We start from the raw sequence: 26552 nt of genomic DNA on the forward strand, positions 1-26552 counted from the left end.
TATGTATCATACGAATTGCAGGGGACAGACACACACACACAGGGAAATTGCTCTGTCAAAGTAAGTTTAGCTTGAATAGATAAATCTTGTTTTTTTTTTCCCTTCGTCTATTGATGATAGTTTTGATAATTGAACTCCACACTCTTGACCATGTGATTGTGTAATGGCTACCCCCGTCCTGTTTCACAAGTGCTATTGTTCGTGTTCGTGTCCTCGTTTCTCATTTCCAGCCCCGGACTAACTTGTTTTGAGAGGTCATGGATGAGCCTTTATTCGTATTAATGCAGTTGACAGAACCGCACTTGAAATGAAATACGGCTGCCTCTTAACTTAAGTGCAGTAGTGTGGGTGTGCTGCTGTCTCTAAAGCATCATTTGTCATATTCAACAAGAGTATCGGCAAAGATTATTTCAATAGCCCCAGTTGATGTGGTTTTTCTGAGACGTTAAGCATTACAAGGCTATTGTAATGGCATAATTTTATCATAATTTTACAGTTTCTTCCAGACACATTGGAGAAATCTGTGTGCCCATGTTTTAAGCAGACAAAACTTAAATGATTCAATTTTAATCATCTTCGCATTATTTAATTTAAATGGCACTGTAAGAGATTTCAACATGACATCATAGCTACCATAAATAAGGTGTGTTATAATACCATTATAATAAGATCTGTGTCCCAAATGGCACCCTATTCCCTATAGAGTGCACTATTTTTGACCAGGGCCCCGGGATGCAGCCTTGGACTGGCTGGACACTGAACAAAGGAGTCAGTGTTACCTCATAGAACATTATCATTCTTCTGCTCCATGTGAACTATACTGGATCGATAGAGAGCCAGCCTCCTGGGCGTCCCGGGCCAGAGTGGAGGAGGGCGGAGGACTGTGCTGGTTGTCTGGGGTGCAGCAGCACGGCCCTAGCTGTGTCGCAAATGGCACCCTGTTCCCTAAATATCTAGTGGACTACTTTTGACCAGGGCCCATATGGCTCTGGTCAGAAGTAGTGCACTAAATAGGGAATATGGTGCAATTTGGGACTCAGCCCCTGCATTGCCCTGGCCTGCCCTGTATTGCCCTGGCCTGCCGAGTAAAGAACCCTGGAGTGGAGCTTGTGGAGCTCCTGTCACGCATACCCGGCCATTGTTAGGAACCCAGGGCCAGGCAAAGGCTATTGTCAGGGGGGGTGTCAAGATGGTGAGCAGCGGGGTGATGACCCTCATTGTCAGGCCTATTCATGCACGCTGTGGAGCCATGGAGTGGCAGGCCCAAAAACTACTTCCAGTGGTGCGTTTCGGCCGTGAGAACCAGGCTCCTCAATTGGCTGGAGGTTAGGGTCAGGCCAGCCGGCCGCGCAATTAGCACATTAAGCAAGGTCCCCAATAAAGTCCACAATAGAATGCAGCAATGAGTTGTCTACAAACTGTATCCACTTAAAATGTTATTTAGTCAGAGATATTTTTAATGGCCCAACTGGTTTGACTAAATGTGTATTATTAACCATTAAACTGACCCCCTGTGTTTCTATGAAGAGGAGAACATGCATTGTCTTCCCTGACAATAGCTAGTTACTCATTCACTGGCTGAGTGTAATATCTGAGGTTTGATTTGTGTCCTGACATGGAAATAATTCTGTGTCACAGAGGTCACAAACAGTTCAATAAGTTATGAAGGCAGTTTTCCCTTGCAAAGTGGTATCGGTGAATGGCTGAGTTCCTATGTTTGACACACTTTTTAAAAAGCAGGGAAATTGTGATCATTCTGATCAAGTTCCCATACATCTATGAAACCAGTTTTTCTTCTGTCAGTTCCTCACTTATGCAGACAGCTCTGTAGAGCGGTGTTGTTTTGGCCAGTGGTATTCAACCAGAGTAAACACTAAACAGTAGATGCAACACTTTCTGTTGGCCAGTGTTTACTTTAAGAAGTATTCCTATTCACTCCCATTCACTCCCTGTATCTGGTAGTCCTAACCTTGATGGCCTTGAATATACTATGAACCATGAGTCATTTCTGATCACCGGAGTTGAAATGAGACCCCAATTCCTCTGATCATTACAAAGACCGTTGGTTGTATTTCTTCTCTCTCTTTTCACGGTTGAGTGGTTTAGCATAGATCCCATAATGCTGACAGCTCTGACCTTCACTCCAGCTTTAACACTTGTTAAAATGTCAAATCTTATTAGCTGGCTCTTTAGGAAAAAGTAATGTGGTTTATCTACCTAACTTCTCTTCTCCCTGATGTGAAGAAAACCTTCAACCTCTGGTTGGCTCAGTCTTAGGGCTTAGCTTTTAGGGCACTCACTTACCCTAAGTATGTGTGTTCTGCTGCAGAGAGAAATTGAATAAATACTATGTATACTTGTTTAACGTGATTTATTGTCATCCATGTGACTGTACATGCACATGATGTTGATGTGCAACGTGAGATTTGTGACATTGTATTACAAATCTTGTGGTAATGATGCTTCTCTATGGTTTTCATTATCATCAGCTTGATCTTTCTGCATTATCTGAGAGAAGTCACCTGCTTACTGCTTCCTTGAAAAGTTTCAAATAACATAGCATTTTGTCATCTTCCTAGGTCTCTGTATGCTTGTCTGTTCTAACCATACAATATACAGAAGCTTAACACATTAGTGTATAAAACATACTACTCCCCCTCCCCCAAGCCAGCTGATCCTTGGTGACCTTTCACATAATCATCATCAGTAGCCGCTCAGTCCCAAATCAAATCCAAATCAAATTTGATTTGTCTCATGGTTCGTAAGACCAGCAGTGAAATGCTTACTTACGGACCTTTCCCAACAATGCAGAGAGAAACATATATAAAAAATATAGAAGCATAATTACATGAGGAATAAATACACAATGAGTAACAATAACTTTGTTATATGCGCGGGATACCAGTACTGAGTCAATGTGCAGGGGTACGAGGTAATTGAGGTAGACATGTACATATAGGTAGGGGTAAAGTGACTAGGCTACAGGATAGATAATAACGAGTAGCAGCAGCGTATGTGATCAAAAGAGTCAAAAGAGTTAGTGCAAAAGGGGGTCAAAAGTAGTGCACTGTATGGGGAATTGGGTGCCATTTTGGACAAACCCTGACTTTGTCATCAGCACTTTCTGTTTGGATTCACTCCTTTAATTGTCTCCATTGATTTCCTGTGTGATTTCATTGGAAACAAGTCTCCCCAATGGGACTATGGGCCCACTTAAGCCCTACAGGAGCCACCAGATCCATTGAAGTTAACTTCATTTAGTTTGCCTGTTGATCAATTCTCATCTCATGCTGAAGGATAATCAATTCTGGATTTTCTCTAGCTAGTAGCTAATAGCAACCTGTTGGCCAAAATGTGCTCAAAATCAAATTGGGGGAAAATGAAATGACAAAAACAGTTGTTTATTGATGTAATTTGTTGTGACACAGGTTGGTGTGTTATCTCTATTGTCTATCGGCGTATGCGTGGTGGTTGTGTTTTGTGACTTCTGAGAAATCCCTACAAGTGAGACCTCAATCTTTTGTGTCCCCTGCAGTTCAGAGTTGCTTGTGGTTATTTTGGTCTGACTTCAGAGAGAGCTGGGTGGGGGTTGGGGGGTGGAATCCTCCAGAGCTTTGGGAGCATCTGTGAGTCCTGCTGTGAAGAGGGTGGATCATCACAGGTGTTGTGTGGAAGCTGAGTTTGTTTAGCAGCGGTGGCAGTGCAGGCGTCATGGTCCTCAGCCAGCCCTCTCTGGGCAGACCTCTCAGGGTCCCTCTCTCACAGCTGGCAGCTCTACTCTGGTTGCATCCCAAATGGCACCCTATTCCCTATACAGTGCACTACTTTTGACCAGGGCCCATAGGGCTATGGTTAAAAGAAGTGCACTATGTAGGGAATAGGGGGCCATTTGGGATGCAACCTCTGTGTTGGCCCTGCTCCTGGAACTCCAGCTTCAGCTCAGGCTTCATGCCTCCTACAGATGGCACCCTATTTCCAAATGTAGTGAACCCCTTTTGACCAGGGCTTGGTCAAAAGTAGTGCACTATATAGGGAATAGGGTCACATTTGTGCTGCAGATGGCTTGACTGGCTGGAGCTCTCTCTGCTGGCTCTGCTGCCTGACTCCACACTTGCAGCACTCTTGCATCATTCCAGGGCAGGCAAGGGACTGGCTGGCTGGGAGAGGGAGAGTGAAATCTTCCGTGTCGCTGCGGTCTGTTTCTCTGTGCGAAAAATGCAATGTGTGTGGGATGTGTAAATGAATACTCTAAGCTTGGATGTAGGCCTAGTTCATGTAATGAAGATGATGACATAACATAACACAACATGTAGGGCAGAAATGTCTTCTTGAACATGTGCCTTCATTACAAAGTTGAATGGGATCCGTAAATATGAATTAAAATGTTAAATTATGAGCGTAGTTAGCCGTGATTGGCTGAAATAATGGAGGGGATGACCATGCTGACTTTTGGCCATGTGTTTACATGTGAATTCTTAAAGATATAGGTAAGTCTATGGCTTAAGAGGGTGTAAACAAAGAAGACCTCTCTAGCACTCAACAAATCATTCAAGGGCATTTTCTCCTACTGGTATCCTAAGTGGGATAACACGTTTAGCAACTTTTAAAGCAGTATAACTTTTCCATGCTTCCTCCAATCACAAGCTCTGAATCTGAACTAAAAAATCATTTAAAAAAGGATTTCAGATTCTTCTACATAACCCCCCTTTGGGACTTAGCATTCCATCACTATCACTATTTTCTTACTGCAGGATGGATAGAACCCCCATATGATTGAGGCCCTCTTCATGTCAGCCATGACAGAGTCTTCTCTCTGGGTGTGTAATAAAGCCATGTTCCTCCAAACTTCCTACTCTGGCTTCTCTATCTATCTCTCTCTCTCTCACTCCAGTGAAGAATGTTATTAAAGGCTAATAAAATGCTCCTGTTGTTCGCTCACCTTTGGTGGCCTGAGTACAGATATAGGATCTTAATTTGACCACTATTTTGATGCTGAGAATTGCAAACTTGGGGTGTTTTCAAGGTTTAAAAGGCTTGTAAATTGTGTAATTTTCACTTTGAAATGTCAGACTTGATTTGCCCTAACGAAATAATGTATCAATCCGTTCAAAAAATGTCCATTAATTATAATCCACATAATATTTAATATTTCCTGTTGTTGCATGATTATTTTCCTGCCGTAGCAAACTGGCTCAAATTAAGATCCTACATCTGTAGGCAGTATCCAGCTTCTCTTAGTGGGCTCTGAGATCCCTGATGAGAACAGAAGCAGACAGCTGAATTGATTGGCCCACTTCAGCGTATGGACCTTGATTACAGCCGCATTCAAGTGGTGTTCTGTTCTCTACATCACCTTATCCACTCTTCAGAGGAGAGGAGAGGAGAGGAGAGGAGAGGAGAGGAGAGGAGAGGAGAGGAGAGGAGAGGAGAGGAGAGGAGAGGAGAGGAGAGGAGAGGAGAGGAGAGGAGAGTGACTCACTAGGATTAGGCTCTGTGCCTGCCTGCTGCAAATAGCCAGCTAGCTGTGTTCGCCTCGAAAAACCATCATATAGTCAAGACACACAGACTAATGCGGTGCCCTGTGTTATACAGTATGTTGTAAATGAAGTTGCATAGATAGAGTAGGCTACAAAGATGAAATGTACAGTATCCATATGTACTATTCTGTTCTCAGAATAAGAAATCTTTCTTGTAATTTCCTCATTTAGTAAAATTTTAATGTTGACCTTGAATGAGTAACACAATGATTGATGGCTTCAACATTATGTTATCAGTTTTATAGCTATACAGATCACAGGAGGTTGGTCGCACCTTAATTGGGGAGAACGGGCTCATGGTAATGACTAGATCGGAATAGGTGGAAGGGTATCAAATACATCAAACACATTTGCGCCATTCCGGCTATTATTATGAGCCGTTCTTCCCTCAGCAACCTCCTATGATACAGATGTAGGATCTTAATTGGAGCCAGTTTGCTACATCAGGAAAATAATCTAGGGGTTGACACATTTTTCGTAAGGGAAAATGAAGTCTGACATTTCAAGGTGGAAATTACTTCAGAACTTTTTTAACCTCAAATACACTACCATTTTTACATTTCCTGCATTACAGGACATTTCACCTGCAACAGGGTGATCAAATTAAGATGCTACATCTGTACACAATATGTTCTACAGTCTGATTCACAAATGTCACTGTGTCCTGACTGAGTGAGTGATAGAATCATATCGGTACATACAGTACAATGGCTGCTTGGTATAGAAAGTTAGAGGTATCTCCATATGGTTACGGTACGAGACGGGCAGGAGAGGGTTCAACTCTCGTTTGATGGTTGGAGCCAACATGAAATGTCCCTTGAAAGCCGGGTGCTGGGGCTTCTGTCTTTCTGTTTTAGAGTGTTTTATGTATTCTAACAGAGAGACAAAGTCAGCCCAGAAACTTCAAAGCTGCTGGGTGACATTTAGGTCTACATCTTCAAAGGACCGCTCCCTGCTTTTGTACTTCTGCTTTTTGTCTATAATTAATGTACTCCTTCCAGATTCTGAGTGGGATTAGAGAGCCAGACAGAATGTATGTATGTATGTATGTATGTATGTATGTATGTATGTATGTATGTATGTATGTATGTATGTATGTATGTATGTATGTATGTATGTATATATGTATGTATGTATGTATGTATGTAGCCATGGCCACAGGAAGTAGGGGTGCTGAGGGTGATGCAGCACCCCATGAAAAATCAGATAAAAAAATATATTTATTAAAATAATCTCACAAAAGTAGCAGACTGATATAGACGTCTGTAGCGCAGGCATTTCATTGTTTTGACATATGGTTTGTAACAAAATGCTCCACAAACAGGTCACTTTTCCAGAGTGGGCTCTCTGGTACTTTTAATGATTTGACCCATTTTATACATAGAAATTGACATTATAGGTCATTAACCAATCACAGCCCTTCACCAGCAGAGGGAGTTCCCTTTGAATCTATTTTCCCATTCACTGTGTTGGTGGTGCTCATACAATTGATAATACCTTCAGAATTAGCAGAGAGCCCACTCTGGAAATTTGATGTCTTTTTTTATTTAACCTCTATTTAACTAGGCAATTCAGTTAAGAACAAATTCTTATTTACAGTGACGGCTTACCGGGAACAGTGGGTTAACTGCCTTGTTCAGGGGTGGAACGACAGATTTTTACCTTGTCAGCTCAGGGATTCGATCCAGCAACCTTTCGGTTTCTGGCCCAATGCTCTAACCACTAAGCTACCTGCCGCCCCATATTTGGAGAGTAAATGTCTTAAAATTAATCAAATCAAAAAGGGTAGTTTTGAGATATTCATATTAATATTTTTATGTTAAATAAATGAATGTGACCTTTTTTATTTCAGAATCAAGAGTAAAGACATATACTTGATATTTTAGAGCACAATATGAGGAGAATAATGACGCGAAGATATTGTCTGTATCATGTATGGTTCACAGATTTTAGGGTCTTACAAGAGGCATGTATAGTTCTAAAAAGGGCCTAAAATGGCCACTTTCATCATGGTTTTCTAAAAAATGGTTTGTGATACTTCCTGCAATGAAGTTTCTATGTGAGAATTGCCACAACAATCTGAGATACCAAAAATATTTTATGCTCCCATAGGCGTGGAAGCGCCCTATTGGACTATGGAAGCATCCATATTGATCATATCAAGCATGCATGTACACATGTATTTGACCTGTATTTCTCTCATATGAGGTTGTATTGACTCCATGTGTTTTCCTACCTGAACTATATGGACGTTACTCTACTCATTCTGGATCAAGTATTTTCCACTGGATGCATTAACAAAGGGCAAGTACAGATCTGTCTGGAAAATAAAAGGGTTTATTTTTCTTCCCATCATGACAGAAAGAAAATAAGGGATGAATTATGTATGGGTTATGAGAGACGAGTCTTCAGCTCCTTCTCAACCCCTGATTGAGTCTCAAATTGATCTGTGCAGGTGATGCCATAGGTGTTATAGGTCAGTATGGACGCATGCCAAATGACACCCTATTAATTATGTAGTGCACTGCCTTCAAGCAGGGCTGTGGTAAAAATTTGTGCACTTTAGTGAGAGGAGTAGTGAGAGAGAGTAGTGAGAGGCGTCGGAGGAGATGGCTGACGTTATACATCCTCCTAACCAATTGTGTGTGTTTTTTGCACGTTATTTGTAACTTATTTTGTACATGTAATATCTTATGTTTCACCGAGTCGTGGCTGAATGACAACATGAATAACATACAGCTGGCTGAGTTTTCCGTGCATCGGCAAGATAGAACAGCTGCCTCCGGTAAGACAAGGGGTGGCGGTCTGTGTCTATTTGTAAACAACAGCTGGTGCACGAAATCTAATATTAAGGAAGTCTCAAGGTTTTGCTCGCCTCAGGTAGTGTACCTCATGATAAGCTGTAGACCACACTATTTACCAAGAGAGTTTTCATCTATATTTTTCATAGCTGTCTATTTACCACCTCAAACCGATGCTGGCACATAGACAGCACTCACAAGTTGTATAAGGCCATAAGCAAACAAGAAAATGCTCATCCAGAGGTGCGCTCTTAGTGGCCAGGGACTTTAATGCGGGGAACTTAAATCTGTTTTACCTCATTTCTACCAGCATGTTACATGTGCAACCCAAGGGGAAAAAAACTCTAGACCACCCTTACCCCACATACAGAGACGCGTACAAAGCTCTCCCTCACCCTCCATTTGGCAAATCTGACCATAACTCTATCCTCCTGATTCCTGCTGACAAGCAAAATCTAAAGCAAGAAGTACCAATGACTCGCTCAATAAGGAAGTGGTCAGATGATGCAGATGCTAAGCTACAGGACTGTTTTGCTAGCACAGACTGGAATATGTTCTGGGATTCTTCCGATGGCATTGAGGAGAACACCACATCAAATCAAAGTTTATTTGTCACGCGCGCCAAATACAACAGGTGTAGACCTTACAGTGAAATGCTTAACCAATAGTGCAAAAAAAGGTATTAGGTGAACAATAGGTAAGTAAAGAAATAAAACAACAGTGAAAAATAACAGTAGCGAGACTATATACAGTAGCGAGGCTATAAAAGTAGCGAGGCTACATACAGACACCGGTTAGTCAGGCTGATTGAGGTAGTATGTACATGTAGATATGGTTAAAGTGACTATGCATATATGATGAACAGAGAGTAGCAGTAGCGTAAAAGAGGGGTTGGTGGGTGGCGGGACACGATGCAGATAGCCCGGTTAGCCAATGTGCGGGAGCACTGGTTGGTCGGCACAATTGAGGTAGTATGTATAGTTAAAGTGACTATGCATATATGATAAACAGAGAGTAGCAGCAGCTTAAAAGAGAGGTTGGGGGGGCACACAATGCAAATAGTCCAGGTAGCCATTTCATTACCTGTTCAGGAGTCTTATGGCTTGGGGGTAAAAACTGTTGAGAAGCCTTTTTATCCTAGACTTGGCACTCCGGTACCGCTTGCCATGTGGTAGTAGAGAGAACAGTCTATGACTGGGGTGGCTGGGGTCTTTGACAATTTTTAGGGCAGTCACTGGCTTCATCAATAAGTGCATCAATGACGTCATCCTCACAGTGACCGTGGATTACAGGCAACATCCGCACTGAGCTAAAGGGTAGAGCTGCTGCTTTCAAGGAGTGGGACTCTAACCAGGATGCTTTTAAGAAATCCCGCTATTCCCTCCGACGAAACATCAAACAGGCAAAGTGTCAATACAGGACTAAGACTGAATCGTACTACACCGGCTCAGATGCTCGTCGCATGTGGCAGGGCTTCCAAACTATTACGGACTACAAAGAGAAGCACAGCCGCGAGCTGCCCAGTGACATGAGCCTACCAGATGAGTTAAATGACTTCTATGCGCGCTTCGAGGCAAGCAACACTGAAGCATGCATGATGAGAGCACCAGCTGTTCCAGACGACTGTGTGATCACGCTTTCAGTAGCCGATGTGAGTAAGTCCTTTAAACAGGTCAACATTCACAAGGACGCAGGGCCAGACGGTTTACCAGGACGTGTACTCCGAGCAGAACAGCGCAAACTGTCTCTAACCAGAATAGAAAGAGGAATGGGAGGCCCCGGTGCACAACTGAGCAAGAGGACAATTACATTAGAGTGTCTAGTTTGAGAAACAGATGCCTCACAAGTCCTCAACTGGCAGCTTCATTAAATAGTACCCACAAAACACCTGTCTCATCGTCAACAGTGAAGAGGCGACTCCGGGATGCTTTTCTTTCAAAAACAAGGACATTTCTAAGTGACCCCAAACTTTTGAACGGTAGTGTACATGAGAATGCTATTCATTGACTACAGCTCAGCGTTCAACACCATAGTGCCCTCAAGCTCATCACTAAGCTAAGGACCATGGGACTAAATACCTCCCTCTGCAACTGGATCCTAGATTTCCTGACGGGCCGCCCCCAGGTGGTAAGGGTAGGTAACAACACATCTTCCACGCTGATCCTCAACACGGGGGCTCCTCAGGGGTGTGTGCTCAGCCCCTCATGTACTCCCTGTTCTCCCATGACTGCATGGCCAAGCACGATTCCAACACCATCATTAAGTTTGCCGATGACACAATAGTGGTAGGCCTGATCACAGACAGCCTATTCCCACTCAGGAGACTGAAAAGATTTGGCATGGGTCCTCAGATCCTCAAAAGGTTTAACAGCTGCACCATCGAGAGCATTCTGACTGGTTGCATCACTGCTTGGTATGGCAACTGCTCGGCCTTCGACAGCAAGGTGCTACAGAGGATAGTGTGTATGGCCCAGTGCATTACTGGGGCCAAGCTTCCCGCCATCCAGGATCTCTATACCAGGTGGTGTCAGAGGAAGGCCCTAAAAATTGCCAAAAACTACAGCCACCCTAGTCATAGACTGTTCTCTCTGCAACCGCACAGCAAGTGGCACCGTGCAGTTGCAGAGAGGTCCAAGTCTTGGTCCAAAAGGCATCTTAACAGCTTCTACCCCCAAGCCATAAGACTCCTGAACAGGTCATCAAATGGCTACCCCCCCCCCCATTTTTCCTCTGCTGCTACTATGTTTATTATCAATGCATAGTCACTTTACCTTTACCTCAATTACCTCAACTAACCTGTGTCCCCGCACATTGACTCTGTACTGGTATGTGTGTATATATATATATACACTGCTCAAAAAAATAAAGGGAACACTTAAACAACACATCCTAGATCTGAATGAAAGAAATAATCTTATTAAATACTTATTTCTTTACATAGTTGAATGTGCTGACAACAAAATCACACAAAAATAATCAATGGAAATCCAATTTATCAACCCATGGAGGTCTGGATTTGGAGTCACACTCAAAATTAAAGTGGAAAACCACACTACAGGCTGATCCAACTTTGATGTAATGTCCTTAAAACAAGTCAAAATGAGGCTCAGTAGTGTGTGTGGCCTCCACGTGCCTGTATGACCTCCCTACAACGTCTGGGCATGCTCCTGATGAGGTGGTGGATGGTCTCCTGAGGGATCTCCTCCCAGACCTGGACTAAAGCATCCGCCAACTCCTGGACAGTCTGTGGTGCAACGTGGCGTTGGTGGATGGAGCGAGACATGATGTCCCAGATGTGCTCAATTGGATTCAGGTCTGGGGAACGGGCGGGCCAGTCCATAGCATCAATGCCTTCCTCTTGCAGGAACTGCTGACACACTCCAGCCACATGAGGTCTAGCATTGTCTTGCATTAGGAGGAACCCAGGGCCAACCGCACCAGCATATGGTCACACAAGGGGTCTGAGGATCTCATCTCGGTTCCTAATGGCAGTCAGGCTACCTCTGGCGAGCACATGGAGGGCTGTGCGGCCCCCCAAAGAAATGCCACCCCACACCATGACTGACCCACCGCCAAACCGGTCATGCTGGAGGATGTTGCAGGCAGCAGAACGTTCTCCACGGCGTCTCCAGACTCTGTCACGTCTGTCACATGTGCTCAGTGTGAACCTGCTTTCATCTGTGAAGAGCACAGGGCGCCAGTGGCGAATTTGCCAATCTTGGTGTTCTCTGGAAAATGCCAAACGTCCTGCACGGTGTTGGGCTGTAAGCACAACCCCCACCTGTGGACGTCGGGACCTCATACCACCATCACGGAGTCTGTTTCTGACTGTTTGAGCAGACACATGCACATTTGTGGCCTGCTGGATGTCATTTTGCAGGGCTCTGGCAGTGCTCCTCCTGCTCCTCCTTGCACAAAGGCGGAGGTAGCGGTCCTGCTGCTGGTTTTTTGCCCTCCTACGGCCTCCTCCATGTCTCCTGATGTACTGGCCTGTCTCCTGGTAGCGCCTCCATGCTCTGGACACTACACTGACAGACACAGCAAACCTTCTTGCCACAGCTCGCATTGATGTGCCATCCTGGATGAGCTGCACTACCTGAGCCACTTGTGTGGGTTGTAGACTCTGTCTCATGCTACCACTAGAGTGAAAGCACCGCCAGCATTCAAAAGTGACCAAAACATCAGCCAGGAAGCATAGGAACTGAGAAGTGGTCTGTGGTTACAACGTGCAGAACCACTCCTTTATTGGGGGTGTCTTGCTAATTGCCTATAATTTCCACCTGTTGTCTATTCCATTTGCACAACAGCATGTGAAATGTATTGTCAATCAGTGTTGCTTCCTAAGTGGACAGTTTGATTTCACAGAAGTGTGATTGACTTGGAGTTACATTGTGTTGTTTAAGTGTTCCCTTTATTTTTTTGAGCAGTATATATATATATATACATATATATATATATATATATACATACATACATACATACATACATACATACATACATACATACATTTTTACATTTACATTTAAGTCATTTAGCAGACGCTCTTATCCAGAGCATACATACATAGAGTACCAGTACCATTACCAGTCAAATGTTTGGACACATCTACTCATTCAAGTGTTTTTCTTTATTTTTACTATTTTAGAATAGAATAATAGTGAAGACATCAAAACTATAGAATAACACATATGGAATCATGTAGTAACAAAAAAAGTGTTAAACAAATGAAACTGTATCTTATATTTGAGATTCTTCAAAGTAGCCACCCTTTGCCTTGATGACAGCTTTGCACACTCTTGGCATTCTCTCAACCAGCTTCATGATGTAGTCAGTCACCTGGAATGCATTTCAATTAAAAGGTGTGCCTTGTTAAAAGTTAATTAGTGGAATTAGTGTTGTATTTGGCACACGTGACAAATACAATTTGATTTGATTTGGTTTGCAGTCTATGGCTCACGTCAAGCCGTACAGCCCGTTCCCCTTCCTGCTGAACAGATCATCATCAACATCACATAATGAAACACACATAGAAACAAGACAATTGCATATTAAAGTGAGGTTCAAATAGGTTGCTTTTCTTTTTAATTAGAGAGCCCGTATATGTCATGTTGAACAGTCGCAGTCTTGATCATAGTAGAGGAGAATCTAGACTGTTCAATAATGCTGCAAATAAATCATATTGAGCCTAAACCTGGTTGAGGAATCAAATGAAACCTCTTTCTAATGCAAAACCAGTATTGGGAATGTGCAAGCAATATTTTTTACTGTGACAGTCTAGTGACAGGATATTACACAGAATTTGTCTACAGAAAACAAATAAAGAGTATTTGTATTTACTGTTTACCATAAAAATGTCAATTAAAAGCTGAGTCTTAAATAGTCGCCTGTCCCTTTAAATGGCCGGGCAACGCAGTGGCGGCATGGGGAGCCTGCACAACAAATAATCAGAATGGTGACATTTGCGCGATCGGTTTTCTATCGCTCGTTTGCACGTCACGTCAATGATAGCATGTCACCGTGTGGAACTGTGGGTCAATTAACCTTGTCGGAGTGGGCGCCCTGATCATAGTTTGTGAGCTAGGCAGGCTACTGCCTGGGAAGGTCTCCCATGCAGATGTACGAGGTAGAGGGAGCGGGGGAATCTATCAAATAACGCATCTATAACTTTGAACAGTACCAATGCAATTAGTCAAATCAGTCACACTATGAAATGCTACCAAATAAACCACAATTCATTCATAATCCTGTGAATATATAGTTTCACAGACATATTGTTGAATTTTTTTCTGGTTTGTGCGAAATGGTTAAGAATAATATAAAACCAGTGCACACCACCAAGGTGAATTGGTTTAGTGTTGACTCTTGGTTGACAGTGTTGGGGGATGGGTAATGTACTGATGCTCGAGAGCCAAATCAAAACAATTTTTTTCTATTTGTCTTTGTTACTTCTTTTTGATATTTATGAGACTTATTTTTGTATATATTTTTATATTTATATAGTTTTAAACGTTAGGGTTATTTATTTGTGTTATTCCAAATGTCTGAATAAAAATTACAGTTGGGGGTGTTCACCCAGGGAGCCATACAAGCTAGAACCGCCACTGGGGCAACGGCAAACATTTCAGCAAATAAACATTTCAATAAAATGCCATATGTAAATGAATTGTTTACGAGGTTACCATGAATTACCATGCATTTTTTTTAATGAATTGTAAGTTTTGATTTGTTAAGTTAAACTATTCAATAATGTCTTTAAAAAAATGATGGCAATCATCCGCTTTTATCGCCAGTAAGAAACTGCTAGCCATTGGCTGCTAACAGCTGCTAACTGCTAGCTAACTGGCAAGCACAAAAACAGTCATCAACTTCAGGAGTACAGACCCCAAAAATGCAGTCAAAGAGGAGAATAATTATTCTGTCAAGGAAACATATTAATATATATATATATATATATATATATATATATATATATATATATATATATATATATACTGTATATGTTTTTTTTTTAAATAGAGGCATACTAAGACACAATAAACATGTCACAGTGTGTAAATTATAACACTTTAGTGCAGGAAGTGAATACATTGATTAAAATGCTGGAAGTGAATGCTGGAATGAAACAGTTAAACAGTTAGCCTGTCTCTAACAAGCACCTGTGGTGTTCAGTGATTTTAGGAAGATAGATATACAGTATTTGCATGAACTGATTAATGAGAAAACAGAGAAAACTGAACGTTTTTGTCTAATTGACATTGTTTATACTCTTTCAGAGTTATTTCTTCTGTTTTGGCACAGTTAAAGTACTAGTATTACTCCTGTGTGAAATGCTGTGTTGGTACCAGTATAATAGACAATATAATGCTATTTGAGCTTCTAGGTTCCAATGCAACACTTTCCAAGTCTTCTTATGAGAAAGTCGTTTTTTCTCACCAATGTGTTGACAAGTAGAATTACAACCAGAAGTGATATGACAACGGTCCCCTGTCCCAGACATATCACTGACCTTTGATGCAGCAGACAATTTCATTGTTGACTTTATCCCCATACTGAACGTCCAAATGTCATTTAAGTCATGCAAATCAGATTTTCCAGCAGAGAACTGATTTTTGTGAGTTCAGTGATTTCAGGTCTAATAACGGTCTTGTTGTATATCAGAACAGCAATAACTGTCATTAACAGTGTGTTTGGTTAGCCATTTACTGTGACCTGTGATTTAGTCACAATCATTGGGCTTAATTCAATGATTCAAGTGTGAACATTGTATAGTTACATTTAGTAAACCATTTGTAACGCAAACATTGTGAATCCAGAAGCAGCCATGGTGCTGTAGTGCTGTGATGTGTTGCAGAGTCCATAGCTTTGCGTATTGTGATTTGGTACAGCTGTAGTGCATTTGATCTGTAATGGCACATTCCTTCAGACACATGTGCAGGCCATTGGATCCCCCTCTGCCAGGTGCTACCGTCTTTGTGTCACCGCCACCAACCCCTTCCCCTTTCAACCCACCACACACGCAAACAAATGCAAGCAGGTACTCATAAACACACACACCCAAATGCAAGCACACAAACACAAACACACACACCCAAATGCAAGCACACCACACACACACACGAGACACACACACTCACACACACACACACACCCTGCCGTGGCTCCACTGTTGGCAGGAGACCAAGTCATGCATAATGGCTCTGCCAAGGCTGATATGTTCACTCGTTAACTAGTAGGATCTCACACTGCTGCTGACACACACACACACACACACACACACACACACACACACACACACACACACACACACACACACACACACACACACACACACACACACACACACACACAGCTTCATCAGAGGCAGGAGCCAGGAACAGCTACAGCAGCCAGTTAGAACACTACTGGCCTGGGCCTGGTTTCCCAAAACAGTTAGAACACTACTGGCCTGGGCCTGGTTTCCCAAAACAGTTAGAACACTACTGGCCTGGGCCTGGTTTCCCAAAACAGTTAGAACACTACTGGCCTGGGCCTGGTTTCCCAAAAGCATGTTAAGGTTAAGTTCATCGTTAGAACCTTCGTAGGAGCATTGTTCAATCTCCGAAGTGTTTCCCAAAACCTTTGTTAGTAAAGTAGCGGAGTGTCTGGATGAAGCCCTTAGCTGTGGTATATTGGCCAGATACCACAAACCCCCAAGGTGCCTTATTGCTATTATAAACTGGTTAGCAATGTAATTAGAGCAATAAAAATAACTGTTTTGTCATACCCGTGGTATACAGCATTCAGGGCTCGAAGCACCCAGTTTATGCAGTATATATAATGTATTTATATGTTTTATTTGAAACTAAATGTAATCTCTCTTTGTGAAGAAAATATGAGAAGTTACTCACAATTGCTCATTCTATTATGAAACCTAGCTAAGTACCCTGGAAGATAGTTTCCACTTTCCCCTTTTAATAATGGATTTCAATACAGTAATTCTGAGTTGTAATAGACATTTCCTAGGTGAAATTAAGCAGTAAAGGTGTAAAGCTATGCTCATAAGGTTGGTTATTACAGTAATGTTGTAATGCAATAACTGTCAATTTTTATGTCGTTTACAGTGATTTAGCGCCAACATAGCTATTCTAGAGATCACAAGGTGCTGAGAAGACTGCCTAACAACGTGATGAATAAACTCTGCTTTGCAGCCACCGTGTGTAAACTTAGCAACCTTAGTTTATGGATGTATCTGAGTGTTGATACAGCCAGGTTAACTATGGGTCATCTTTGCCTTTTCTGGTTGCGTCCCAATTGGCATTCTACTCTCTACATAGTGCAATCCTTTTCAACAGGGCTTTGGTAAAAAGTAGTGCATTATAAAATAAATAGGGTGCCATTTGGGAGTCGATTATACTGTAGTTTAGCTCTGCCGGACAAAGAGAATTCCAGCAGTCAGTGTCAGGGCTTCCTATTGGCTTGCTGGGTTTGAGTGACACTGCGTTTGATTTGTCATGACAACCAGAACAAATGCTGTTAATGAGGTCACCTTGGGTTCTAGATCAACTGTCTGACTTCTATTTCCCCAAGAAATCACAACCGCCATGGTTGTATCCCAAATGGTACCCTATTCCCTATACACAGTAGTGCACTCGTTTTGACCAGGGCCCATAGGGCTTTGGTCAAAAGTAGTATACTATGTAGGGAATAGGGCGCCCTTTGGAACGTAGCCTTAGTCATCTAAATGAAAATGTAATGGCTGGATTTCAAGTGCCTACCACCTGATACGGGGAATTCCTTGAAATAGGAATATAATATTTTCTAGGATTCTGTGGTATATTTTGTATTCTTGTCTTTTCTCTTTTTTTCGGTGAGCCTTTTCCTGACTCAGTTCTGAGGGTTAGAACGTGGGTGTGTTCAGTATACACCTCACCCTCCTCTGTCTTCTCTCATGGGGACATCAGTAGGCTGGCTAATACCTTCAATTTGGCTGTGTGAGAGAGAGAGAGAGAGAGAGAGAGAGAGAGAGCCTCTAGTACAGCTCAGTGTCTGAACAAGTAGTGCCCACTGATAGGCAGACGGGAAACAGAGACAGCTCATTTCAGTGTCTGGAAGCGTACACACACACACACACACACACACACACACACACACACACACGCGCTCCACTCCAGAAGAAACACCAGTGAAGGTGGGGCAGGAGAAGAGAAGAGTGGGGGAGGGGTATCGAGGGCGTCAAATTCTCGTATAGCAGAGGAGAATATTCATGAACATATTCTCATTTTGTGGCTGACCTAATGTCAGAGGTGTAGGAGGTAGACAGAAATGCACCGTCTCCCTGGACCAGTACAGATCTACTCGGATTCAACAGTGTGGTAAACTGGTTTCTCCTCTCCTCCAGGTGTAGCTAGGCCTTGGATATGTGCTTTAGGGGGTACGGAGCTCTGCTTCTCTCATCCTTTGATACCGTCCTACAGAGTTAGGGAGTTTACACTGAGTAGGCACTGCCTGCCAGCGCTATGCTGCCAGTGACTCACTACACTGCCTAGTGCCTTGGTTTTGTAGTCAGCTAGCGTCTGAAGAGCCAGGCGGGAGTCAGAGCCAGCCAGGTTTGCCCTAGGCTTTCTTTTATTTACAATCTGGACTCCGTGGGCTCCATTCCTTAGGGGAAAACGAAGTGAGCGAGCCAGCGATCTAACCGCTCGTACAGGCAGCGTCTGGCCAGTCTCCAGCCTCCCGTACCTCCTGAAGGTATTCATATGGTTTCAGCCATTACAATGTATCTTCTTTTTAGCTGCTGCGTGTGGAAAAAAAAGTGACAGTCCTCCACTGCTATCTCTTCACCCAGATGTCCCTTGATAGTTTCATCCACCGCCATGGGATTTGTGTAGACTTTTCAACGGATCACATTGTGTTTCCTTCTTCCTCCTGCTAGTACCCGGGTTTGTAATTATGTGCCGCAGGACAGGAGGACTTGTCCTGGGAGGATCGCGTATTGACGTGAAGCCTCTGTTAACACAGATGTACTCATCAGCACCTGTGTCTGTCTGTGGCCCTGGGCTATGGTGATCCAGGTGTGCTCCCCTGCTGTCCTGTCCTCTTAGTGGCATCACTGCGGTCTCCAGGTGTCCACTCGAGTGTGTACAGCTGTCCCAGAATGCAGTGTTATTGGCACAGGGAAATGCAGGAAATGTACAGACCTCACAGGACGACTGTGCTAAAAGACTAGTGAAATCGTCTGGTTGGACTTGACATGCCAAGCATGTGTAACACCGTTGTCAGAGCTCTGAGCAATATGCAAGTTGAATTCATTCCTGCGGTGTTTATTTTCTTACTGTTAAGTATTCTATTTTCGAACGTGTGTGCACATATTCATTATTTGACACAAAAGACTGTCATACAGAATGGATTGTTTATAATAAGCAGAAGTTACTGTCTGAAAAACCGAGCACAATTGCCATAATATGAACAATATGAACAAAACCAGCACAGTCTAAGATATAGCCTTTAACATTGGGCTTGGAGGCTTCCAGGGCTTGGAAACAATTGAATGCTCAAGGATTTCCCAGTGTGTCAGCCCCTGTCCTCCCTGCAGCAATAATAGGAGACATTTCCTGTGAGTGTGAATTTTGTGGAAAGGCTCTGACTGTACAACAAGCTCCCCAGTGAGTGCATCTCCTGCCGAGATGGCCTTGACCATGGAACTGTGCCAGAAGGCTTTAAGTCTCTCTGCTGTGCTTCACACACACACACACACACACACACACACACACACACACACACACACACACACACACACACACACACACACACACACACACACACACACACACACACACACACACACACACACACAGGTAGGTAGGCAGGCAGATACACACGTTCACGCATGCATGCACTCCAACACACACACAATGATAAGCCTCAGACACATGTGAAAGTACCAGATAACCTTGTGTAGCGTTTTGTCAATTTCTCTGCTTACACCTCCGCATAACATCCGTTAAAAATACAATTCTGCTTTTCTCACACTACGAATGAACCAGTTTACAGTTTGAACCCTAAATATTTGTCTATCTTTTACCTTAGCCTTTATTGGACCATTGAAATGCATTGGGCTGTCAGAAGGTCTTTAAAATGCTTGAGTGATCATGCAGCAATAATATTTGAGCAAGCAGGAGCTGGCTAGCTGGCTGCTGCCGGTCCTCACTCGCTGGGCCCGTCCCAAACGAGGCATGGTCAAAAGTAGTGCACTACAAAGGGAATTTGGGATGCATCCACTCAATCGGCTGTAGAATTGAGTCAGGCATAAAGGTCACCCATCGGAGGTGCTAAGAGGGAGGAGAGAGAGAGATGTGTTAAGTGCTGTCAGTCTGTGTGAATTTTCCTGCCAATAAGTGGTTCTCAAATTTTCTCATATCTTCTGTCTGAAGGAAACGGTACTATACTGCGGCTTCAAATGACTTCCTACTGAGTAGTAGGCTATGTTTGCATCCCAAATGGTAGCCTCCTAAAAGGTAGCCTATTCCCGTTGTGCCCTTGTCAAAAGTAGAGCACTATATAGGGAATAGGGTGCCATTTGGGATTTATTCTACAGGTAAAGGAAAGGAAACACAAATAAATGAGGGATGCCAAATAGATTGAAAGAAGGTGCTTCTACACAGGTGTGGTTCCTTAAGTTAATGAAGTAATTAACATCCCATCATGCTTAAGGTCTGCAGACTGGACGGTGGTACATTCATGCTGCGACCAGCCCATTCCATCTCATCCCAAAGATGTTCTATTGGGTAGAGGTCTGGGGACTGTGCAGGCCACTGAAGTAAACTGAACTCTTTGTCATGTTCCAAGTTGTTTTTCCACTCCTCAATTGTCCAGTGTTGGAGATCGCGTGCCCATAGGAGCAGCTTCTGGTTTTCAAATCAAATCCAAGTTTATTTGTCACGTGCGCCGAATACAACAGGTGTAGACCTTTCAGTGAAACGCTTACTTACAGGCTCTAACTAATAGTGCAAAAAAGGTATTAGGTGAACAATAGGTAAATAAAGAAATAAAAACAACAGTAAAAAGACAGGCTATATACAGTAGCGAGGCTATAAAAGTAGCGAGGCTACATACAGACACCGGTTAGTCAGGTTGATTGAGGTAGTATGTACATGTAGATATGGTTAAAGAGACTATGCATATATGATGAACAGAGAATAGCAGTAGCATAAAAGAGGGGTTGGCGGGTGGTGGGTGGGACACAATGCAGATAGCCTGGTTAGCCAATGTGCGGGAGCACTGGTTGGTCGGCCCAATTGAGGTAGTATGTACATGAATGTATAGTTAAAGTGACTATGCATATATGATAAACAGAGAGTAGCAGCAGCGTAAAAGAGGGGTTGGGGGGGCACACAATGCAAATAGTCCGGGTAGCCATTTGATTACCTGTTCAGGAGTCTTATGGCTTGGGGGTAAAAACTGTTGAGAAGCCTTTTTGTCCTAGACTTGGCACTCCGGTACCGCTTGCCATGCGGTTGTAGAGAGAACAGTCTATGACTGGGGTGGCTGGGGTCTTTGACAATTTTTAGGGCCTTCCTCTGACACCGCCTGGTGTAGAGGTCCTGGATGGCAGGCAGCTTAGCCCCAGTGATGTACTGGGCCGTACGCACTACCCTCTGTAGTGCCTTGCGGTCGGAGGTCGAGTAATTGCCGTACCAGGCAGTGATGCAACGCAGAACTCGTTGATCCTTGTCAAGGATGTTTTTAGCTGATAGGAGTGGAACCCGGTGTGGTCGTCTGCTGCAATAGCACATCCTTGACAAGGATCAACGAGTTCTGCGTTCCGAGATGTCGTACTGCATACCACTGTTGTACTGCGCCGTTATTTGTTTGTGGCCCGCCTTTTTTAGCTTGCAGGATTCTTGGCATTCTCCTTCGACCTCTCTCATCAATGAGCTGTTTTCGTCCACAGGACTGCCACAGACTGGGTGTTTTTTGTTAGTTGAACAATTCTTCGTAGATCCTAGATACTATCGTGCGTGAAAAGCCCAGGAGGTCGTACGTATCTGAGATACAGGATCTGGCGCACCTGCCGCCGATGATCACACCACTCTCAAAGTTGCTTCGGTCACTCGTTTTGCCCATGCTAACATTCAGTCGAACAGTAACTGAATGCCTCGATGCCTGACTGCCTGCTTTATATAGCAAACCACGGCCACGTGGCTCATTGTCTGTAGGAGCGATCCATTTTCATGAACGAGGTGGTGTACCTAATAAACTGTGTATATCTCCTTCCTCCCAGTGTCCAATTGGCTCAGGCCTGGTTATGTGGGAAGTGGTGTGTTAATGGTTCCTGAAGGACGGGTCTAAGAGTCGGCTGTCTGGGACAAACTCTCCTGATAACACCAAACACCTTGTCTGCATCTCAAATGGCACCCTATTCCATAGTGCACTACTTTTGACCAGGGCCCATGTGCTCTCGCCAAAAGTAGAGCACATAGTGCACTAAATAAGGAATAGGGTGCCATTTGGAATGCAGACAAGGTGTTTGGTGTTATCAGGAGACTTTGCTGGGAGTCCCTGTGGTGTTATGTCTACAGCTGCTAGTGTTCTGTACTGGCTAACAGGCTAGACTACTATCACTGTCACAGCCCACTGATGGGCATGGTTTGTGTTGCTGGTACAGCCAGTATTATAGAAAGCAGTGTCATGGTAAGCAGTGTTATGGTAAGCAGTGTCATGGTAAGCAGTGTAATGGTAAGCAGAAAAGGTAGCTTGACTATTTGACAATGGACTGCAATGTCTTTATGATTCTGTCTTTGTGAGCGCTGCCTTTTGATTCAGATCCCTGCTGTGGATGGGCTGATACAGTCTGTCCCAGTTTTAGCTGCTTACCTGCTATCTGAATCATCATCACCTCCACTTATCAAACCGAAATGCTCCCTCCCTCCCTGCCTCCCTTGTTCCATCCCTCTGACCTAGCCTCCCTTCCTGAACATTTTGTGAATCTGCTGTTGAAAGGTGAGGCTGCGATGTCCTAGTCTGTGTGACATGTTTGTGCAGTAGCATCAGTTCATGGGTGTCATTGTTTATCCTGTGTAGGAGGGTTGTTTGTGTCATAGATCGCCTCCTATATGGCACCGTATTCCCTATATAGTGCACTACTTTAGACCAGGGTTCTGGTCAAAGTAGTGGACTATATAAGGTATAGGGTGCCATTTGGAACGCAGATCTATTAAGAGCTTAATCAGATGTTTGTCGACATTCTCATCACTGTTTAGAACCTGCATTTAAATGCAACAGAAACATAACTACCAATGTGGGGTGGCAACATTCTGTAAAATGTCACCATCCAATACCCAAAGAAAATATTAACAAAATAAAGGGTTTGATGGCACAAAATTGCTCACATTTTTCATTAGCTGCTGTGTTATGAACATCTGTATCAAGACCAAGCACATCATTACACAACAACAAAAATATGTTCTTAGTTATTTGGAATTACAATAGTTGCAGTAAAGTGTGTAAAATGTGACATGAAAATCATTCCAATACCGTTGTAAGCCAGACCCCAATAACAACAGATGCTTTATCGATACCTCTCCCAGTACAGCTCTGTACTGTGACCACTATTTAATCTCCCATACAGACATGTGCTGTGATGCTGTGACGAGCTGTACAGCAGTGGAACAGTGGAGAGTGATGATAAATGTTTAGATAGAGATGGTGCTCTGCTTGTTTGCCATTATTCAGCTGGCAGACGGTGCCTGCGTCCCAAATGTAACCCTATTCCCTACATAGTGCACTACTTTTGACCAAAGCTCTATGGCACTATACAGGGAATAGGGTGTCATTTGGGATGTAGACAGTGTGTGATGGAGTACTGCTCTCTCCCCCTCCACAGAGAGGTAATGGCTCCTTGCCCCAGCTGGCCTGGGATGCCATTTTACCCCCTGCTTTTAATTTTATGACATATTGCATTGTCTTTGTGATGCTCTAAGTCTTCTCTAATTGCTCATTGCTTCATATTGCAGTTTATATTACTGGAGGCAATAAGGCTAGGGTGTTGGAGATTGGAGAAAAACATCATTTGAAACAGATTAAAGGCTGAAATGTTGATATCAGAAATCAAATTAATGCAAGTGAGACCCCCAAATATAATATCTAATTAAAACATTTAGAAAAATGACTCTGGAATTGGTTTTGACATCTGTATTTGCAACGGGCTGTCATGGATAGCCGGTTGTCGGGGTTGGGGACAGAGTCTTTACACAAAATGAAGGTTCAGGCAGGAAAAATAGAAATACTACAACTTACCATGGTTGTGGGGTTTTTCTCCTTCTCTCTATGTCGTAATATTGTTTTAAAGTCACAAGACAGTGATATTGTTACTTGGCTAAAACCACATTTCAGAGATGAAAACACACGGTGCTATATTTTAATTTGTTCAGGGATCACTACTATCATGATCAGGTAATGTGATTACATCCGTGTAGTGTGTCAGCAAGCGATGGTGTTGTGCCTCCTCGCTCCTCGCCTTTGAAGGATGGCGGTTGTTTTCTTCTCATTACCGCCCTCAAATGTGCTCAGAAACAGTCCCTGGTGCGACACAGCATCCCATTCTGGGCTGTGAACTCATAGACCCAGGCCTTTTCCTTCAGTCAATGGTGAAAAATTGAGCATTTTTGGAATCCCGTCTACTTTGTTCCCCTCAAGGCGCCTCTGATACATTGAGTTAACATAAAGCAGAACTCAGGACATGAAGGCCGGGGTGACAAATGAAACCCCTATGTATTTTTTTAGAAGAAAGAATAAGCAATTTTTCTCCTGGTACCCCCTGTTTCTTATACAACATGTATTGGAAATGTGACATTCAGCATAAGATGGAGCATACTGACAATGGTATATGTAGAATGGAATGATGTGACATGTGGACATGCAATGAGAATCTGTATAGTTAACTTTTGCTATTTGTATTCAAAATGTGTCATATCATATCTCAGACTTATTTCAAAACCTGCAGGTATGCAAACTGTAAACACAATTGCCAATTTGCCCTCGCCCTTTTTGTAGTTTGTTAGTAGTTTCAAAGATCCATCCATGCAGGTTGGGATTTGCAATCACTCAGTGTGGTACAAACTAACCTGCTCATTATGGCTGTTGAGTTACTGAGCTCTAGTTGGGCTGCTGCTCGTTTGGAGAGGAGACGAGAGGAGAGGAGAGGGGACGAGGAGAGGAGAAAGGAGAGGAGAAAGGAGACGAGAGGAGAAAGGAGAGGAGAAAGGAGATGAAAGGAGATGAGATGAGAAATGAGAGGAGATGAGAGAGGAGATGGGAGAGGGGATGAGAGGGGACACGGAGAGGAGAGGAGATATGAGAGGAGAGGAGAGGAGAGGAGAGGAGAGGAGAGGAGAGGAGAGGAGAGGAGAGGAGAGGAGAAAAAAAGGAGAGGAAAGAGAGAGAGAAAAGAGAGGAGAAAAGAGAGGAGAAAAGAGAGGAGATGAGAAAAGAGAGGAGATGAGTAGAGGAGATGAGATGAGAGGAGAGGAGATGAGAAAGGAGAGGAGATATGAGAAAGGAGAGGAGAGGAGATATGAGAGGAGATATGAGAAAGGAGAGGAGATATGAGAAAGGAGATATGAGAAAGGAGAGGAGATATGAGAAAGGAGAGGAGATATGAGAAAGGAGAGGAGATATGAGAAAGGAGAGGAGAGGAGATGAGAAAGGAGAGGAGAGGAGATGAGAAAGGAGAGGAGAGGAGATGAGAAAGGAGAGGAGAGGAGATATGAGAAAGGACAGGAGAGGAGATATGAGAAAGGAGAGGAGAGGAGAAAGGAGAGGAGATATGAGAAAGGAGAGGAGAGGAGATGAGAAAGGAGAGGAGAGGAGATGAGAAAGGAGAGGAGAGGAGATGAGGAAAGGAGAGGAGATATATGAGGAGAGGAGAGGAGATGAGAAAGGAGAGGAGAGGAGATGAGAAAGGAGAGGAGAGGAGATGAGAAAGGAGAGGAGAGGAGAGGAGATGAGAAAGGAGAGGAGAGGAGATGAGAAAGGAGAGGAGAGGAGATGAGAAAGGAGAGGAGAGGAGATGAGAAAGGAGATGAGAGAGGAGAGGGGATGAGAGAGGGGAGGAGAAAGGAGAGGGGAGGAGAGGGGAGGAAAAAGGAGAGAGGAGGAGAAAGGAGAGGAGAGGAGAAAGGAGAGGAGAAGGGAGAGGCGGCTGGATGTGGGGGAGCCATGCTCCACACTGTGGTGTTGGGATGACAAAAGTATTGTCTAATGAGAGACTGGCTGGCTTTAATTAACTCACGCTCACTATGAACATCCTAGCACCAGGAAGAGAAGTCACACTTGTTGCTGTGTTGGATCCCTCCCATGGACAGCATGGGGAGTCTTTTCATGTTCATTTGTCTGTTTACTTGTTTGATTATTTATTTGTTTGACTGTTTATTTATTTGTTTGATTATTTATTTGTTTGATTGTTTATTGTATGCTCATCAGGCTGTGGTGTGTGCTTGTAGTTAATTGATCTTGTCTGGGTTTTAATGTCCATGTCTTTCATGGGTATGTCTTTGTGAATTAAACCTCACTTGCAAAGGCAATATGTTACCACTGGCTGCGCCCTAGTGTCCTCTCTGCGCCCTAGTGTCCTCTCTGCGCCCTAGTGTCCTCTCTGCGCCATAGTGTCCTCTCTGCGCCATAGTGTCCTCTCTGCGCCCTAGTGTCCTCTCTGCGCCCTAGTGTCCTCTCTGCGCCC

The 26552-nt window shown here is 43.5% G+C and overlaps 1 protein-coding gene across 2 annotated transcripts in view; it reads left to right on the plus strand.

Annotated features, from left to right (window-relative positions):
• The window catches only part of LOC106568821 (receptor-type tyrosine-protein phosphatase N2), a 149199-nt gene that overhangs the window by 64359 nt on the left and 58288 nt on the right, over positions 1–26552 (plus strand). The gene's annotated exons all lie outside the window — the stretch shown is intronic.

The sequence above is a fragment of the Salmo salar genome, chromosome ssa14 (assembly GCF_905237065.1).
Source record: "Salmo salar chromosome ssa14, Ssal_v3.1, whole genome shotgun sequence".
Classification (NCBI taxonomy): Eukaryota; Metazoa; Chordata; class Actinopteri; order Salmoniformes; family Salmonidae; genus Salmo; species Salmo salar.